The 18,634-nt window shown below is 46.1% G+C and overlaps 1 pseudogene; it reads right to left on the bottom strand.

The window, feature by feature from the left end:
• Positions 1-15,759: 15,759 nt before the first annotated feature.
• On the bottom strand, positions 15,760-17,327 carry LOC146867064 (28S ribosomal RNA; annotated as a pseudogene).
• Positions 17,328-18,634: the final 1,307 nt, after the last annotated feature.

Raw genomic sequence — 18,634 nt, 5'->3', positions numbered from 1 at the left:
CCTTCTACAGATCTTCTCCCATGCCAACTGTGTGCATGCCACAGACTCTCTCCCTACTTGGCTGCAGCGTGGGGCCTGCGAGCAAGGCCCCCAATGTATTGGGGTGTGCGATTGTTGGATGGTGGTTTGGTAGTAGGTGACAGTAGGTATCTACTGCTGGTATCAACACCACAATAACAATATAAGGCCCAGTCAAGGTCTTGATAAGTTATTCCCCTGCTCAACCCTTGGTAGCTGGCTACGAGCAGGCAAAGTTATCTTAGGAGACAGGTGTGTAAAGCATTTAAAAACACTAATTCACTAAATAAGAAAGACACAACAGACAATAAAAATCCAACACCAATATATTAAAATAGGAAATATTTTTATGATTAAAATGACACCAAAATGACAAAGATCCAATGTAGGGAACTGGAGACATACATTTTCAAAGATTAAATGTAAAACTGTGCTTTCTAGCGCCAAAAAGTTAAAAGTGCCAACTGCAGCTATGTGGATGCACCAGACAAGGACCAAGTCAAAATTCAGGCCCACCGTGATGGAGAGCGGATTAGATGCACTTGGGGGTTTGGGCCGGTCAAAACTTTACCTTTGGACGTGGTCACTTTTTTGGTTCTTTTTCTCTCAACGTCATGCAGGTTTTGTCAGCAGGCCATGTTTGATGTCGATGACGGTGGCTTGGTCCAGCGGGGCCCCTCAGTAGACTCTTGGAGGTCTCGTTGACGATGCAGAGCTCCGGAGTATCTGCCATAATAATTTTAACATGGGTCATATTCATTTTAACATAGGTCATATTCATTTCAATAGAGGCAATATTAATTTTGATGTGTATCATATTCATTTTAAAGCATAGCATATTCATTTTGCAAGTTTCATTATAATTTCAGCATGGGTCATATTCATTTTAAGGCATGCTGAATTAATTTCAAAGGGGCTCATATTCATTTCAATGCATGTCATATTCATCTTAGCATGTGTCATATTCCTTTCAATGGATGTTTCGTTCATATTAACACATCTTAGATTAATTTTAACATGAATCATAACCATTTCAACGCAGATTATGATCGTGTCAATCATATTTCTTTCAATGCAAGCCGTATTCATTTTGATAAATGTCATGTTTATTTTAACTTTACTTATATTCATTTTGAAACATGTCAAATTCATTTCAATAACGTTTATATTCATTTCAACGTATATTATATTCATTTTAATATGTGTTATATTCCTTTTAACCCATGCCATATTCATTTCAGTGGATGTAATATTAATATTACAACTTGTCATATTAATTTTAACATGAGTCATATCCATTTCAAAATATGTGATATTCATTTCAATGCTTATCATATTCATTTCAAAGCATGTCATATTTATTTTGCCGGAGGCCAGTTTAATTTCAGCATTGGTCATATTAATTTTCAAGCAAGTTGCATTTATTCAATGAGACTCATATTCATTTCAACACATGTCACATTCATCTTAGCATGTGACATATTCCTTTCACTGGATGTCACATTCATATGAATACTTCTTATTTTAATGTTAACATGAGTCATATTCATTTCAACACATATCATATTCAATTTAATGTGAATCATACTTTTTTTCAGTGCAAGCAATATTCATTGTGATAAATGTCATGTGTATTGCAACATTAATCATATTCATTTTAAATCATGTCAAATTTGTTTTAATAAAGCTTATATTTATATTAACACATGCCATATTCATTGTAATGTGTCCTATTCCTTTCAATCAATGTTATATTTACTTCAATGGATGTCATATTCATATTAACATTTGTCATGTTCATTTTAAGATGCAACTTACCCTTTTTAATATATATTATATTCATTTGAATATATATCATATTAATATCAAGGCATCCCATATTAATTTTCATGGATGTCATGAGAATTTCAGCTTTGGTCACACTCATTTTAAGGCTTACCAATTTCAATTCAATAGGGCTTATATTAATTACAACACAAGCCATATGTATTTTAAATCATCTCCTATTAATTTCTGTATCTCTCATATTCATTGCAATCCGGGTAACATTAATTTCAAAGCAATTCATATTCATTGCAACATGTGTAATGTTCATTTCAGTGTATGTTATATTATTTTCAATGTGCATAATATTATTTTCAGAATATAACATATTCATTTCAGTAACTTATATTCATTTCAATCTGTAATATACATTTCAATGTCCGTCATATTCATCTTAGCATATGTACGTCAATTCAAGAAATGTCCAAATCTTCCTGATGCTTATTGCATTCGCTTCAGTGATTGCTATATTATTTACAGTGAGGGCCATATTCATTTTAGTTTGACTGATATATATTTCAGTATATCTCTTATTCAATTTGGAGTGTGTGGTATTCATATTAATCACTAAGTAGCACATTCACTCTGCCAGGTTTTACATTTGTTTAGGCACATGTTACATTCATCCTGGTGTGTGTCAAATTTATTTTGGAGCACTCCATGTATTTCAGGAGGTGTCTTATATGGGGATCTGTAATTTTGACATGAACGGCTTGCCATATCCTTGGGCTGTCTAAAAAAAAAGAAGCAGCGCCGGTTTCCGAGGAAATGTGGGTATGGTATATATCTGAGCTATACGAGGTAAAAGAAGAAAACAGAGGAGTTATAATAGGTATACAATTTGGATCTCTGGAGAAGGGGTTGGCAGAGTGTAATTTGCTCCCCTCAGTAAGTGGTATTGAGGTTGTGATAAAAAGTTTAAGAAGCTCAAAGGCCCAAGGCCTTGATGGCCATTTGTCAGACAATCAAACTGAATCCTAGATTGTGGCCCCAAGTTCTGACCCCTGTGTTTGGAGCAATAATAAATGGCCAAGACCTACCAGAACCTGGAAAGGAAGAATTAGGGTTCCTTTCTTATAAAAAAATGGGGGATGTGATTTGACCTCCAGTTACCGTATGATTACCCTGTTGGACATTCCTAGTAAAATATATGCAAAACATCTGCTAGGTTTACTGGAAGACTGGGTAATTAGCGGGAGTCCTCCCAAAGGTCCAAATGGGTTTCCATAAAGGGCATTCAAAAACTGATGGCTGTTTGAATTTAAACCTTTTGGCTGAAGATTATGCCGTCAAAAGGAAACAGCCCCTTAATGTTTCATATCTAGACTTGTCAACAACCTTTGACACAATACACGGAGTATTACTGTGGAAAAAATGTGTCATTGGAACATTGCAACTGGCTAATTAAAGCTGATGATTCAATTACAAAAGGGCTTGCAGACAGGGGTTAAATTAAGGGACAAGGGAGCCTTGTCTAGAAAAATAAACACTGCTAATGGCCTTAGATAGGAATGCACTTTGGCACTGCTCCTGTGTTCCACTTATATTGGCGATGTAATGATAGTACTAAATCAGTTCCGCTCATTTCTGCCTAAACTAAGAGCAGGGGCCATTTTATCACTGTTTTATACTGATGATACAGTGTTAGTGAACCTTAAACCCTTTTGCCTTCAAAGGCAAATGGATGCGTTTTCAGAATATTGTAAGGCTAATGATCTGCAAATAAATAGGTCCAAAACTAAAGTAATGTTCTTCTTGAAAAAAAGAGCACAGATTATCAGACGCAAGCGGTGGGTAAATAGCAAACAAGTTTAGGGTGGTAAAAGAATATGTATATTTAGTCTTTCTTTTTAGATATAACCTGAATTTTAAAGCTCATATAGATTCTCAGGAAGCCAGATCCAAGCCTATTGTAGGTGCTTTATATAGGTTGGATCTCACTTTGGGACGCAAGTCTGTCAAAGTTTTAGGAGAGCTATAATCCAAACATTGTAAATATAATACTGCATGGCTGTGAGGTATTGTCTGCAAAGTACATTGCTCAGCGGCAGATCATAGAAAGGAATATCTGGAAAGGATGGCTTAGTCTGCCTAGAGGCTCTGATAACAGTGCCTTGAGACTAGAGCTAGACCTCACTAATATAACACTTAAATATAAGAGGAAGATCCTCAATTATTGGGTCTGTCTTTTATAGTCGTCGGATGGCTCCCTTAGGCAAATACTTTAATCTGATCTGCTGGTGAATAACTCGAGCCAATGGGTGGCCAACCTCCAAGCTATTCGGGTCTCACTGGGTATCTTATCATTGACCAATCTGCAAACTATGGAGCCGATTACGAGGGCGGTCGGACTTTCGTCTGACTGCCAACGTTGCGGTAGTGAGACTGTCCGTCTGTATGGCGGCGGTCCCCCACATGCAATTACGATGTGACCGCACCGTGTCGGTCGCATCATGCATGTTTATCATTGCGGCGGGTGCTGCTGGCTGCAGCACCCGCCGCAATAGTAAAAACGCACGTTTTCCATTTCCCCGCTCTGCATGGCAGGCACCACGCGGTGCCTGCCACTCAGTGCAGGGAAATTCAGGGGGGTACTATGGCCCCAGTACAACAACACCTCCCCCCAACACAAGAAGGGCCCGCAAAGGGACCCCAAACCCAATCCACGCCAGCCTTTCCATGGCGGTTCCACTGCCATGGAAAGGCTGGCTGATGCCCATATCGTAATATGGTGGACGGTACCTGCTAGGCACCGCCACCATTTTACCCTATCTGAACCATCCACCAGGCAATCGGTCCGATCACCTGTGGCGGTTCCTTGGCGGACAGTCTTTGCGTCCACCACGGTCGCAGTGTGGATCCGCCCACCATCCTAATCTGGCCGGCGGTCAATCCACGTTTGATGGTGGACGGAGCGCCACCGCACGGCTGGCTGAGGTGGTCCTTCTGCCATCATAATGACCTCCTTTGTCTTCATCTCAGCAGAAACAAATAGTAAAATAATTGATCAAATAAAGTTCCAGGAAGTGTAACATAGAAGACGTGGGAAATAGAGACAACCTGCTACACTTAATGGAATCAGATTATGAAGGGCACATTAAGCCATATTTGTGTGATATAAAAAGTGTTAGCATTATGCATTGGTTACTAAAGGGTCGGTTCGGGCAGGTCCCAGCCTTTACAAAATGGAAGTTGGTCAAACAGGTCCGGCCGATATATGCATTTGCCCTTTCTGTGAATATGCTCCACTGTCTCTACCTCATATAATTCTATATTGCAAATGTTTTGATAAAATAAGTTTGTAACTCTCTGTTTTTAGAAGGCTGCAGGTCCGCCGTATTAATGATTTGATAACAGCAATTTTCAAATATAATAACATGAAATTGTGTGTAGGAAAATACTTGTTTGTGGTTTCTAAACACTAACTCAATTTCAGTTGCTCACAGCTATAGATGTATACTCACAGAATGTTGAGGAACAATCTACCTATTCATGAATTGAGGTTTTAAAGTATTTAAAATGTTATTATCAATGTTATGGTATATTATAGAATAATAAAAGTGTGAATTGTGAAGGAGCCCTACTGTTTCTACCACATATAATTTTATTTTGCATATGTTTTCTTATAATTAGGGCTCCCGGTTTTATGGTATTTATTTTTTGAACATTTCCGTCTGTATTTATCCATATTTATTTTATGGACATCTTATTGGTATTTATCCATATTTATTTTGTGTTTTCACAAGAAATGGAATCGTAAAATGGTATATTTCCACATTTATTTAACTCTTAGACAATCACTCATACATGAATGTCTGTCGCATTTTTGCAAATTAAGCAGCCTCATAACACTATACAACAAAATACTACAACCACATGTACATATTAGTGTTATACTACAAATATATGGTAATACATGCCTGTATTTAAGAAAGTCTGATCCTATTTTGTAACTCCACATGCTGCCTATCTGCTCAGCTTTTGCCTGGAATTCATGAAAGACAGCATGGAGAGTCTTTCATAAAAAGCACAATTTTCAGTATTTTTCCGCTTTTACAAATATATACAGACAGGAAACACATTGTTTTCTGTCTGTATTAATCTATAAAAATCAGTAAAAACGGAAAACTGGGATCCTTACTTATAATATAAGACAAGGTTTGTTATTCCTTGTTATCAGAATTTTACATGCCCGCCATATTAATGAAGTTAACAAAGGCAATTATAATATGTAATAATAAGAGATTGTTTCATATTGTAGGTAAACTCCTGCTTGAGGTTGCAGGACAGCTATTCTTTAAGAGTTGATCCGAGTTTTTTTTAAAAACAAATATTATTGCATTTTTCCAAAGACACACATAAAGCCGTTATTTAATGCAGAACTTCAGATCACCATGTGTTGAAAATTAGTACAGGTGCCATTACATTCCACTGAGGAGACATACAGGTGAAGTTGCAAAGCAAGTGGTATTTTAACTTTGAACACTTATCCCACACCCACCCTGCTTAAACTTGACATCGTCACTTGAAAAAATTAAGCATGGTAAATATTCTATTTTCATTAAGGTTAAAGCCAGTCTCCATGTCCGACTCAGAGCATAAAGGAACCCAAGTTAACTGAGATAGTATTACATGATATGAATCCTGGAATGACTTGGCAGTATTAAATGCTCAGTCATGCAGGTATCACATGAGATCCTCCCATGTCATGCCATGAATTATTAGCTGCAGTATAGTGGCCAAAGCCAGTCTAGGAACCTTCTGCGCTCAGGGTTTGAAAGGCCTCCAACATGGCATCCCATTCCAGTGCTATTGGTCTTTTTCATAAGCCCGATAACTCGTCATGGCGTAGTGCACTGCTCTCAGCCAGTCCCCAATTCACCTCCTCCTGCTATAGGGTAACTATAGGGCTGGAATGTGATATCCAATGATTTGTAAGCTGGTGTCTAGCCAACAGCAATGCCGAGTAGACAAATGAAGTCACCTTAGGGTTTTTTGGTCTGGGAAATAGGCCAAGTATGCAACATTCCAGTGTTTGCCAGAGAGTATGTTCTGTGAGAGCTGATAAAATGGACATGATTTGTGTTCAATAGGAAGTCAGTGTGCGGCATGCCCATATCATATATAATAGATCAGCTTCCAGTGTTTGACAACGCAGGCAGGCTGAAGGGATCGTTGGGAACATGGCATTTAACTTGTGTGCAGTAAGATAAGCGCAGAGCAAATGGAAAATTGTATAAATTTGAATCTGGAGTTTCGAGAGATTTTTCGGGGGTAATCTAATAAGAAGCTCCATTCTCTGTCTTGCAGCGTCTTTGCTATGTCTATTTCCCACTTAGCCTGTAGGGAGGTCAGAGGGAACTGTAGATGCGCGTGAATACCCCGGTACAGCCAGCGGACTAGATGACGCCCATGTCCCATTGTGTGCATGCATTGCTTGAAATAATTCATGAGGTGTGGGTTGGGTCCCTTTAGGTGCCCAGTGGCACCGTATGTAGCGCATGATGCTGGCGTGTGTCATGAAAAAAGTCTGGGGCAGGCTGTGTGTATGTATAGTCTGAGAGATTCAATAGGGTATGTTCTGTAATCTATTACACACAAGCATTCCAATACTTCTGCATATTCAATCCTAGAATCTTGCAGTTGGGGGGCATGTTCCTCGTTATCTACTGATGGCCTTTCCAGTGAACCTAAAATCTCCACTATACAGGTAAGTTCTCTTAAGACCGTCTTACGAGCCTCAAACACAGTGCTTATAGATGCCCCACGTGTGATCAGTTTAAACACTTCCCATTCAATTAGAGTTGTAGTGGAGCCATTGTTCTCAGAGAAATAATTAACTATTGCAGTAGCCAAAGTATCATGAAAAACTGCATCTTCTAATAACTGAGGTTAGAGGAGCCATGTGGGGATAAGCGCAGGCACACGGCCACACATGATTGTAATCTCCAGAGAGTTAGGATAGGAGAGGGCTTTTCCTAAATATGTTGAGCGTGTAATAGAGGTTTGGAGGGCGGTTGTACATCGAAATCCATTGAGCTGTTTATGAATTAAATGTGGAGTCGAATAATATGAATAGTCAGGCATGCCTGTATTGCAGGTGCGCCAGGCATCATTAAGGGAGCATCTACCCATTGCTGGGAGGCTTTGGCTTGACATACCAAGGCAGCAGTTGGAAGAGGGGGGTGTGATCTGTCAAGGTCCATATCTAAGTCAGTATTTCATTCCCCACCTAGGAGCTACGGGTAATGTAACCAGTCCACTATTGCTGTGGTGAGACGAGCTAGGAAGGAATCTTGCTCCAGGTTAGGGGCATATATGCCGTCTATTACCACCGGTGTATTATCATGCCACCGCAGAGAAGGACATAGATTCCTTGTGTATCTATTCTGGTTTCTACCACTTCGAAAGGAATGCCTGCTTTGATTCGCACTGCGGCCCCACAAGAGAAAGTGGAATATGAGGTGTGGGAGAGTTGGCCATGCCATTTCTTCTAAATTTTACGGGCTTCACTGGCCATAAGGTGGGGTTCCTGTAAGCATGCCACATGTTCCTGATGACTGTGTAATTGGTCTAGGATCCTGTAACATTTCTGTATGGAGCCCATGACGCTAACGTTCCAGGTTAGCAAGGTATAAGTATGTGGTACAGACATTGTGGCTCAATCAATCAGGGATTTGTCAAGCGCACTACTCACCCGCGAGTGTCTCAAGGCGGTTGAGGGGATTCGAGCAGATACATCTCATTTGAAGAGCCAGGTCCTGAGGCTCTTCCTGAAAGCCTGCAGTGTGGGGGTCCATCTGATGCTGAGGGGGAGTTCATTCCAAAACTTCACTGTGATGTAGGAGAAGGCTCTTCTTCCCATTCTGGATCTGTGGCTGTTTGGGATTTCAGCCAGGGCAAGGTCGGCGATGCGGAGGCTTCTCTTGGGTGCGGCTAAGGAAATTCTTTTTTTGGGGTATTGGGGTCCTGTGTTGTAGAGGGATTTGTAGGTGTGAGTGAGCAGTTTGAAGGTCACTCTCTTTTTGACTGGGAGCAGTGGAAGCCTTGTAGTTGCTGGGTGATGTGGTCTTGCTGTGGGAGGCTGAGGACAAGTCTGGCTGTGGCGTTCTGGAAATATTTGGAGTTAGAGAAGTAGAGATCTCTTGATTCCGGTTTAGACCACGTTCACATAGTCCAGTCTGCTGGTAATGAGTGTGCGGGTGATGGTCTTTCTGCATTCGGGGGGGATCCATTTGAAGGTCTTGTGGGGGATACGCAGGGTGTTGATGCATGTGGAAGGTATGGCGTTGACCTACTGGTTCATGGTGAGGGAGGAATTGAGTATGATGCTGAGGTTAAGGGCGTGGTCTGTGGGTGTGAGAGGGTTGCCGAGGGCAGTGGGCCACCAGGTGTTGTCGCATGCAGAGGGGGTGTATCCAAGGATGAGGACTTCTGTTTTCTCCAATCTGAGCTTCAGGCAGCTGCTGCTTATCCAGGATGGAACATCTTTTATTCCTTCCTGGAAACTGTGTCTGGTGATTTGGTTCCTTGGTGAGGGAGAGGATGAGCTGGGTGTCATCAATGTAGGATACTATGCTGAGTCCATGTTTTCTGACAGTGGTGGAGAGGGGGGCCAAGTAGATGTTGAAGATCATTGGGCTGAGTTTGGATCCTTGGGGTACTCAACAGCTGATCTCTGTGGGTTTAGAGAGGAAGGGCGGGAGTCTGATTCTTTGACTTCGGCTGGTGAGGAAGGAGCGGATCCGGTCTAGGGCCATACCATGAATGCCGGCGTTGTGGAGTGTAGCGATTAGTGTTCAGTGGGAGATGGTGTCGAAGGCTGCTGAGAGGTCAAGTAGGATGAGGGCAGCCCTGTGGCCTTGGTCGAGGAGGGTGTGGATGTCGTCCATGGCAGCCAGGAGGGCGGTCTCGGTGCTGTGGTTTCTGCAGAATCCTGATTGGGAGGTGCTGAGGATCGAGCTGGATTCGATGAAGTTCGTGAGCTGGTTGTTGACTATATTCTCAGTGACTTTGGCTGGGAAGGGGAGGAGAGAGATGGGTCTGTAGTTTTTGAGGTCCATCAGTTCTGTGGAAGGCTTCTTGAGGAAGGACTTGACTTCCTCACATTTCCAGTCCTCGAGGAAGGTGCCTGTTTCGAGGGTGCTGGTGGTAGTACGTCGTAGTTCAGGAGCTATAGCGGAGGCTGTTCTGTGGAAGATGTGCGGCGGGCTTGGATCGGTGGGGGCTCCAGAGTGTATGCTCCTCATGGTCTTAGCGGTGTCCTCTGTGGTGTCAGGGGTCCAGACAGTGATGGTTGGATGGATGGCATTGCCGGTGGTGGGTGTAGTGTTGGTGTCTTGGTTCCGTTTGTCAAAGTTGTCATAGCGAATCCTGATCTTGTGATGGAAATAGGAGCCAAGTTTGTTGCAGAGGTCCTGGGAGGGAGGGACGTCGGAGCATTCACTGGGGAGTTTGGTGAATTCTTGTATGATGCTGAAGAGTTCTTTAGAGTTGCGGGAGTTGGAGAGGATTCTGTCCTGGATGAAGTTCTTCCGCATGGTTCTGATGAGGTGGTGGTGTTTTGTTATGGCGGTCTTGTAGGCGGTGCATGCTTCTGGGGTTTTGCTGTCCCTCCAAGCTTTCCTGAGTCGTCGGCACGTGCGCTTGGATTCTCGGAGGTCAGTGGTGAACCAGGTGGTTTTCGTGGTCCATTGTCTGTCGGAGTTCTGGAGGGGCAAGTGTGTTTGCACAGTCGGTGATCCATCTGTGGAGTTCGCTGGCTGCAGAGTTGGCGTTGGTCGTGGTGGGTGGAGGAGCGTGGTTGAGGGCGAAGTTGAGGTGCTTTTCGGTGATCTTGCTCCAGTTCCTGCTCGGGGGCATGGAGTAGGGTTGTCTGCGGTTGGTTTCGAGAAGGAGAAGTGGACGCAGGGGTAGTCGGTCCAGAGGGGTTGTGTTGTGTGGCTGAAGTGAATGTTGTTTCCTCCTGTGAAGATGGGGTCGAGGGTGTGTCCTGCCTTGTGGGTGGGAGTGGTGATGGCATGTCTCAATCCGATGATGGCAAGGTTGTCCAGGAGGGCAGTGGAGTTGGGGTCGCTGAGGTTGACGAGGTGGAAGTTCAGGTCTCCGAGCAGAGTGTAGTCCGAGACTGCGAATGCATGGGGTGCAATGAGGTCTCCGATGGCAGTGGTGAACATGGCATGTGGTTCGAGAGGTCTGTAAGCGAGGGTGCCGCGCAACGTCATTCTGGGGTTGATCTGAATCTTGAAGTGGAGGTGTTCCATGGGGAATGGGGGGATTTTAGTGCTGGCTGTAGTGATTTGGAGGGAGTTCTTGTGTACAATGGCGAGTCCACCTCCAGTGTGGTTGGGTTGGTCCTTCCTCTGGATCTTGTACCTGCCGGGGATGGCAGTTGTGATGTCAGGTGTGGAGCTGGCAGTTGTTGTTTCTCCCGGGGTTGAGTGCATGGTGGGCACCTGAGTCGTAGTGGTGGGTGGTCGAAGGGCCAGGGTCCTGGCACCGGTCAAGGTCAGGTCGTGGACGGGTGCAGACAAACTTGCCTTTGGCATGCCAGAGCCGCGCCATTAGGTAGGGGCTGGAGAGGGTGGGACAACAGGGAGGCGGGTTGAGCATGGGAGGGTGAGGGGCTGCGGGAAAACTAAGCAAGGCAGAAAGGCAAGAGAGGGGAAAAACAGGGAAACAAGAAAAACAGGCAAGAGTAAGAGAAAAAAGAAAGAGGCAAAGAGAGGAGGGATCCCAAAGGCAAAAGGGCAAGAATAAAGAGGCAAGAGAAAGGCAAGTGTAGAGACAAATGAACTAAGCACCAGGAGAATTGCCAGAGACAGGACGGCAGAGGCAGCAGATGGACCGAGGCACAGGAACCTCAAACACCAGTCAGGCAGCGCAAGTGGGATGACACTTACAGCGGAGCTGCTTGAGGAGAAAGTAGGGGTCAGTCTCTTAGTCGGTACGCGATGCACCCTCTCCACTGTGAACAGTTCTGAGAGACCCTCCAGTCCCACAGTATTTCAGAGCCAGTCTTCGATGTACAGCATCGCATTAGTTTGCTCCAAACATTTAGGCATGCCAATTATGCGGATGTTATTACAGCACTCCCAACCTTCCACGTCTTCTCTGCGATGCTGGAGGAGCTTGACTTGACACTGTAGGAGTGTAGTGGTCATTTGCTCCTTTTGCCACAAGGATAGTGAGGAGATGGCAGTCTCCGTGGTTTTGACCCTGTCTGCTAGCTTGTTGTGGTCAACCTTGAGAAGAGTAAAGTCTGAGGTGAGTGCCCCAATACATTATTCAATGACCAGTCTCGAGTCAAGGATTTCTTGGAGAATAAAACCCAGTTTGTCTGCAGGTGGAATCACTAAGGTAGGTCGGACACAATCTTCAGGTGTCAACTGGGATGATTCCTCCAGGTTAGGGGAGAGAGCGTGTAGATGCATCGCAGGCTTGACTGGCCTGGCTTTAGTGCAATGAATGTTGTTTGAAGCAAGGGTGGTACACCCTAGGGGGACTGAGTCGACAGTTAAGGTGGGGAAATCCGTGTCCCTGGAGGTGCAGCAACGGTCAAGTGGGCTAAGGAGACCCTGGTCCTGGCAGATGGCCAGGGAGGGACCACCCAACCAGTCGGCATATTGTTGTCAGGTGTCTCCGCTCCTGGCCCGCTGGTGCAGCGTTTAGGGAATGCCCTTGCAGGGAGCGGTGAGCAGCAGGGCCAACAAGTCAGCAAGTTTTATCAAGCACTGATGTATAGAGCAGCCAAGGTCCTAGGAATAGTGAATAACTCTGGGCCTGCTATGAATTAGGGCCAAGTAGAGGGAAGAGATAGCATTACTCTGACCAGGAGGAGCGCCAGAGGACAAACAGGCCACGTTTTCCTCGTTATCGTACCTGGTATGTCCTTTGCTGCAGAAGGCAAGCGCGTTGCAACAGGGAATATGACGTCCTCAAGGGGACTAGATTGGAGTCAATGTGTGGGTGGCCCTGGCTTTCCCAGTAGTGTGTCTTGCAGCTTCCCCACCGGCCGCATGCCAGGATCACCAGTCACAGTGGAATCTGGCACACCCTCATAAGGCAACTGTTGGTGTACCAGTCACACCCCACCTGGCAGCCAGAGTCAATGTGTTAAGCCCCAGTCTTTGTCCCAGCAGGTAGTTGGACAGGAGGTAGCAACGAGGGCCGGGTCTGTGACCTCCGTTAGGCCCCCAAATGGTAGGGGGGGGTCATTAGGTCTGTGGCCTAGTGAAGGTAGACATCTAAATCGGCCCACCTAATTTAACATTTAGCTTGTTTAGCATGGAGCAATCTCGTTTATTATGAGAATCAACCAGACATATCAATCCACCAACTAGGAACACCCACTACCCACCGAATCGAGAAAGAGCTGTCAATCTGTAAATCCGTTCCGTATGCGGGCCGGATGAGGTTTCCGATGTTGAGTCAAAGTAAGCCACAGGATGAACTCCTGGAGGTGCCCTTCTTTCAATTCATATAAGTTTCACTTTTGCAACCATACTCACACTGGAATCCAAAGACTGGTTTCCCAGAAGCTGTTTAGCGGGCCATGGGAATATTGCTGCCAGATCGCTAGTCAGCATAGTTGATGGTCAGAACTACCATTTCTGATCGTGTTCAAACCTCCGACTTTCATTTTTGATTAATGAAAATATTCTTAGCAAAAGCTTTCACTTTATTTTGTTTGCGCCAGTCCAAGAATTTCATCTCTAGTGGCACAATAGAAATCCCCGCCGACTTGCCTCTTAATCATGGCCCCAGTTCAGAAAACCAATCAAACAGAACTGGAGTCCTATTTATTATTTCTAGCTGAAGTATTCAGGCAACCGGCCTGCTTTGAACAATCTAATTTATTTAAAGTAAGTTCTTCAGACCCCCAGGATGGGTAGTACAGAGCATTAAGGGGGTGTAGAGAGTCAAGGGCTGGCACAGGTAGTAGCTCACCTCAATGCACACCACCAGCTTTTTAACTGCAGCTTTAATACACGCTATTGGAGCTGGAATTACTGCTGCCGTTGGCACCAGCCTTGCACTCCACTGGATACTAATTAAAGGATTTAAAGTGTGCTCATTTCAATTACAGGGCCTCAAAAGAGTTCTGTATTGTTATTTTTGTCACTACCTCCCTGAGTTGGGATCGGGTAATTTGCAAGCCTGCTGCCTTCCTTGAATGTGGTAGCCATTTCTCAGGCTCCCTCCCTGGAACCTCCTTACTTGAAACAACAGCAGAGGCTGGCTAAGCAGTCCATCCCTAAATGAACCAAGCATACCCAATTGATTGGAGTATGGTGCTGGCCCGACCCTTCCAAGGCAGGCCACCCTGCACTGGGATGTCGGCTTTGCATCCCTGTCTGCTCTCCAGGGGAAGACAAGCTGGGAGGAAATGCCAGTCAGACCGGGGTGGCAGCCAGACAAGGCCCAGGCGGGCCAGCCTGGGCCTTTGAGGCACCAGGTGGAGAAGGACTGGACCGCAAGGGGGTCCGGAGTACTCTGTCTCCAATAATCCAGAGGTAGGCTAACTCCTTTTATTGTAATACATGCACACTGAGTGACAGAGGGAACCATTGGCACAAACGCACGCAACCTCCTGGAGCCCTGGCTGAGCTTGAAGAAGCAAATGAGTCCTCATCAGGATTTCCAGGGCGGCTCGGCCAACTGGACATACCAGAGGAACACACAGCACACAACCAGATGCCCAAAGGCTCAAAGCGACCAGGTGGCTGGTCTTGAAGGACGGCCATCTGGTTGCAGCGTACCTCAAAAAAACTTCGGCTCATCCTGCTGGGTCTCAGTGGAGGGGGGCCTAATGGAGCTCTGACCAGGGGCACAGAGGCACCTTTACATGCTGGTAGAGTGGAGAGGCACTCCCTGTGCTCTTAGGTCTCTGTCCTGGGAACTTTGCCACGTGGCAAGCCAAACAATTGAGCCTTGGGGATGGTGCCACCAACCATGGGCCCATCAGAGCTCCTGAACCTGGCTTTTGCAGGGGAAGCCTTTGCAGAACCCCATCCTTGGCCCTTTGTGATGCGCTAGGCTGTGGGATGGGGCCCAGGAACCAGGGGGTGCCCACCCTATGACCAAGCCCTTGCCTGGGCACAGCAGAGGAAGCCTCCCCGGGCATGAGGGACCCCATCTTGGGTTGTTTGTGACCTGGTTGACTAGGGTAGGATAGGGTGTGAGGCTTCCACTAATGGCGAGTCGGAGCTCTGACGCGGTGCCCAGTCAGAGCTTCTCTCCCCCTCATTTTGGGCACTGTGCAACATGGTGGGCCAGAGAAGGGAGGCCAAGGCCCTGGTGGGCTTGCAGATCTGGGACAGCTGGTTCATTAGGCTTGCAGACCCTGCCTGCTTTTTCCCTGCGGAATCCTGTCCTGTACGCATTGTGGCTCAGAAGCCATAACCAGAGGGGGCACTGTCAGGTGTTTCCAACAAAGCAGCCCATCGCAAAATAGGCCTAAGTATGCCCGATCAGCCAGAGTCCTTGAGCAGGCCCTGTCTAGGACCGCAGAACCCTGTCCTGCATGCTCTGCGACAGAGAGGGCCAGCAAATGGAGCCCTAGCCCTACCGAAGTTCTGACCAGGGGATTACATGACTTCCCTCCCTGCCAGAGGAGGGGGAGAGGGTTTCCCAAATCAGTCACTTTCCCTTTGCCAGGCCCTACTCTCATGGGGGTGCAGTGGAGAACAGTAACGCTTGTGCTGAGCCTGTCGATTCCGCTCCAGACATCCGGTTGCCCTGCTGACCTGCAAGGGATTGTGGCCCCTGTCCCTTCATCCGGCAGCGCAGGGCGGGCGGGGGAGGGCCCTTTTCTGGGTGGCTCGTGGTCGGGCTAGCTTCCAGTTCCAACCGTCATTCCCTGGAAGCAGAGGGATCCGCTGGTGTGGGTGGCATGAGCGCCCACGGACGGAGACAAAAGCTTGGCTCAGACAATGATTTTGAATAGATAACAGTGAAGTAGCTGCTCTGCTACTTACGAAATCCTGACCCAGAATCAGGTCATCTATGAATGATTTAGCACCGGGTGCCCCACGTGCATGCTGTGCCCTAAAAACGATGGAAGCGGCCCCCTTCCACCCGTGCTCTGGTCCCCAAGGGAGCAGCCCTACACACAGGCCCAGAGGTCGGATATGCCAGGTCAACCAAGGCTCAACTGCACTGCGGTATTATTACGGTTTAGTGTGGAATCTGACTTAGAGGCATTCAGTCATATTCCCACAGATGGTAGCTTCTCCCCATTGGCACCTCAGCCAAGCGCATACACCAAATGTCTGAATCTGTGGTTCCACTCTTATTGAGCTAAATTCCTATTGCATCAAAACATCAGTAGGGTAAAACCAACCTCTTTCAACGGTTTAATCCCAGCTCATGTTTCGTATTTGAGGACGAACAATTCAACACTTGATCAATTCTGCTTCACAATGACAGGAAGGGCCAACATTGAAGGGTCAAAAAGCGCCACTGCTATGAATGCTTGGCCACCACATGCCAGTTATCCGTGTGGAAACTTTTCTAACACCACCTTCTGTGAACCTCAAAAAGTCAGAAGAACCATGAGGCCCCACTTTCACAGTCTAAATTCATAATGAAAATCAAGATCAATCAAGCTTTTGCCTTTCTGCTTCACAGGAGTTTTCTGTCTTCCCTGAGCTCGCTTTAGGACACCTGCATTACTGTGTGACAGGTGAACTGCCCCTGTCAACCGTCCCACCTACCACTGTCTCCAGAGTGAATCACACTTGGTGTATGATCGGACTTGAGCCAGAAGCGAGAGCCCCACGGGACTTGCCAACCCTCCTCAATGGGGAAATGATTACACAATAAGAGTAGTGGTGTTTAACTGGCGGCCCAAGGGCCTCCCACTTATCCTACACCTTTAATGTCTCTTCACAGTGCCAGACTCCAGTCAAGCTCAACAGGGACTTCTTTCCTCGCTGAATCTGCCAAGCCCATTCCCTTGGCTGTGCTATCTCTAGATAGTAGGTAGGGACAGCAGGAATCTCATTAATCCAATCATGTGAATCACTAATTATATGACAATTCATTTGGCTACCTTAGGAGAGTTATAGTTACTCCCACTAGTTAGCCATGCTTTATTGCATTTCTTCACTTCGACATTCTGAACACTAGGCAGAAATCACATCGTGTCAACACATGCCTCGGGCCTTCTCGATGCTTTGTTTCAATTAAACAGTTGGAGTTCCCTGGTCCTCACCAGTTCTAAGTCAGCTGCTAGTTGCCAGCCGAGGCAGAACACCGCCCCTGTGCCTTGGTAAGAGGCTAACACCTCAGCTGCTCGATCCACAGGAAGGGCCTTGTTTGTGTCTAGAGTCACTGTGTCCTGAAGGGTGGCATCTCATCCAGCAGCTGAACTTGCCCAGCCCCTCTTCCTGCCCCAGCCCGACCGACCCAGCCCTTAAAGCCAATCCTTATCCCGAAGTTACAGATCTGACTTAACGGCTTTCCTTACCTGCATTGTTACAACATTCCAGAACTGTACACCTTGGAGACCTGCTGCCGAAATGGGTACGGCCCTGAGATTTACACCTACTTCCCTTGAATTTCAAGGACCAGCCAGAGCTCACTGGATGCCACCGGAACTGCAATGAACTCCAAGGAAAGGGCCCCTATCTGAGGATGAACCCATTCCAGGGTCCCCCGCCCCTCACAAAGATGAGAGATCTCTCCGCTGGGCTTCCGTCGCCTTCTCCAGGAACATTTGCGTTTCCTCATTAGGCGCTGTGATGGCGCCCGTCACTGCACTCCAGGTTCGGGGATCTAAACCTGGCTCCTTTTTGATCGTCCAGAGACAATAGAGGCCATTGCCCTACTCTTCCGAATGGCACTCGCCCATCTCTTAGGAACTCTTGACCCATGTTCAACTGCTGTTCTCACTGAACTGTTCTCCACTTTGGCCTTCAAAATTCTCATTTGAATTTTTGCAACTACCACAAGATCTGCACCTGCGGCGACTCCACCCGGGCTCTCGCCCCATGCCTCCAGGAGCCCTGCAGCAGCTCTCCTACTTCTCGCAGTTTAGCCCTGTGGCTCTCAACCCCAGGGATGGCTGGGTATGGGCCCAACACTCCAGCGCCTTCCATTTTCAGGGCTAGTTGATTCCGCAGGTGAGTTTTTGCACACTCCTTAGCAGATTCCGACTTCCATGACCATCGCCCTTCTGTCTATATAAACCAACACCTTTTCTGAGTTCTGTTGAGCATCATTGGGCTCCTTGACACGGCATTCGGTCCATCTCGCAGCTCAGTTTTGCTTACCAAAAGGGGCCCATTTGTCACTCACATTTGATGCTGACTCCACGCTAGCGAACCATGTTTCTTACCCATTCAAAGTTTGAGAATAGGTTGAGATTGTTTTGGCCCCAAGACCGCTAGTCATTTGCTTTTCAACATATGCCATTACGCTTCTGTGGCATGTATATGCTATAGGAAACTGCCATTTTTGACATGGTCACTTCCCAATTCTTGCCTGGTATTTGATGTGATTTTGACTGGAAGTGCAATGGGATCCTGATAACCAGGTCCCCAGCGCCAGATATCTTTCCTAAAACTGTGTAATTATTTCCCCCAACTGTCTTAAGTCTGTCTTAAGTCTGTCTTAAGTCTGTCCTAAGTTTGTCTTAAGTTTGTCTCAAGTCGGTCTTAAGTCTGTCTTAAGTCTGTCTTCATTCAAACTTAAGTCAAACTTAAGTCAAATTTAAGACAAAATCCTAACTTTACTACTCCTAAATGCCTTCTGTGAATACCAAAAGTAGTAAGTTTAGGAGTATGTC

The sequence above is a fragment of the Triturus cristatus genome, chromosome 1_2, assembly GCF_964204655.1.
Source record: "Triturus cristatus chromosome 1_2, aTriCri1.1, whole genome shotgun sequence".
In the NCBI taxonomy this organism is placed as follows: domain Eukaryota; kingdom Metazoa; phylum Chordata; class Amphibia; order Caudata; family Salamandridae; genus Triturus; species Triturus cristatus.
This window is presented reverse-complemented; position numbering and strand designations above follow the sequence as displayed.